Raw genomic sequence first — 2028 nt, 5'->3', positions numbered from 1 at the left:
TAAAAATAAAAATAAATAAAAATAAAAATAATAATTTGACCAAAAGGGCACTTGGGGGCAAGGAGCAAAAAGGGCAGGTGCTCAAGCACCCCCAGCCCCCCCCCCTCTGCACGTGCCTGATGTTATGCATAATTTAGGGAGTGATTTCAATCAAAATGTGTCACACAAACCGTTCTAGCCAGTTTTTCATAGTGATTTTCCCAATGGCTTTCAAAAGACATATCCACACAGATACACACACATGCAAATACACATAAAGCCCTCTGAGTAGTTGTCCGCTCTGTTTGTCTGAGATGACCAAAGACAATCCAAGACAAATGGGAGGCAGCGAGCCTCTTTGGTTGGTTAAGGGAATTATTTGACTGACATTTAGTTGCAGCTGGGTTGGATGTGTGTGAGCAACAATGCTTCTTGGCAGATTTTGATGTGTCCTGTGGAGAGGAGTGCTAACTTGGCAGAATAACACTGTAAAACAGAAAACGTAGATTTTACGGTAAAATGCCGGCAGCTGGGGTTTTTTACAGTTGAATTTCGGCAACCCCGGCTGCCGGCATTTTACTGTAAAACAAACAAGAAAAAAAAAAAAAAAGAAAGATTTTACCTGTATGTCATAATGGAGTTTAATTTCTTAACCCACATGCAGAACACCAGGCGAAGAACAGAAATCAGTTAAATAAGTTTATTGTAAACACAAAATAATGATCAACAATCGGGTTCTGGAGAAAGTCTGCAATCTGGGTCACCGGAGCACTGGAATGTAAATAAAGAGAGATGGTGAGTTCAGGGATTGTGGAAAATGGCAGTGTCAGACTAAACGGACTGGTCTTACTTTGGTGGAGGTAGGTCTTGTCCATGGGAAAGAATCACTGTGATTACTGGGGTTCGGTTCAGGTGGAGGGTTGCTGCTTCCCCAAATGCTGCGGTGGAGGGTGGACAGGTAAGCTTTGGATCACAGGAGGCGAGGAGCGAGTGAGACTGACAACAGGGTTTCCAAAGAGGTTTAGTTTACTGTGGAGGTTAGTGGAACTCTGGCAACCTGAGGAAGAAGCACAAAGAGATATCACTTGAGGTCCACAACAGGAAATCACAGTGAGAAGCACAGAGGGCTGGAGTACCAAATACTGGCTAACACTCTGGATCTGAAGTGTCAGCAGCTCCGTCCTCATATACTCCTCCAGATGATCTGATTAATTGCAGCTGTGCAGGAATCCAGGAATCACGGGCAACTCCCTCAGGAGGGAACAGCCTCTTGGCACCCTCTGGTGGTAAAAGAGGGGAAAAGCAGGAAAGAGGAACCATTCCAATAACCCGGGTTTCCAACACCGTAAATTGTTTTTACGGTGGAATTTCGCCAACCCCAGCTGCCGGCATTTTACCGTAAAATCTACGGGGGTTTTTTACATTGTGGGGTTGCCATAATTCCACCGTAAAATTACAATAAATACTGACTGTCAGTATTTTACCGTATTTTATAAAATACAGTAAAGTTCTGTCAACCAAAACTTCCAGTATTTTACAGTATTTTCTAAAATACGGTAAGATACGAGCAGCTGTGGTTTTCCCTTAGTAAAATTGGCCATATCCTTTTGGTAAATTAAAGATGCTGATGGAAGTGAAAAATTAGGTGGCATCGCCCTTTACCCAACTTCACCTTCGTCCAAAAAGCAGGGCCTACCATACGGTTCTCTAAATGTATGACAAATCTATGGTTGACTTGTCTCTCATAAAGATGGTGGCGTCGGTTGTAGGAGTTTGCCCTGCAATCAGTGGATTGCCAGTTCAATACCTAGTCTTCCTTTGAGATTTCAGTTTGATATATCAAAATCTTTATAGATTTAATTATTAAAAAACAAACCAAAGTATCACACCAGCATTCTAATCTATGTAAATCTTTTGCAGTCTGGTTTATGGTTTTACATCATAGATATAAACATCAGCTAGGGGTGCTGTGGTGGTGGAGGGGGGAAGCACAACCCATGTATTGAGGCCTTAGTCCTCATGCCGGTGGTTGCAGGCTTGATTCCCAGC

The sequence above is a fragment of the Poecilia latipinna genome, unplaced genomic scaffold, assembly GCF_001443285.1.
Source record: "Poecilia latipinna isolate Pla-1442-1.1 unplaced genomic scaffold, P_latipinna-1.0 Scaffold3048, whole genome shotgun sequence".
NCBI classification, from domain to species: domain Eukaryota; kingdom Metazoa; phylum Chordata; class Actinopteri; order Cyprinodontiformes; family Poeciliidae; genus Poecilia; species Poecilia latipinna.
The sequence above is the reverse complement of the archived record's forward strand: the minus strand, read 5'-3'. Positions refer to the sequence as shown.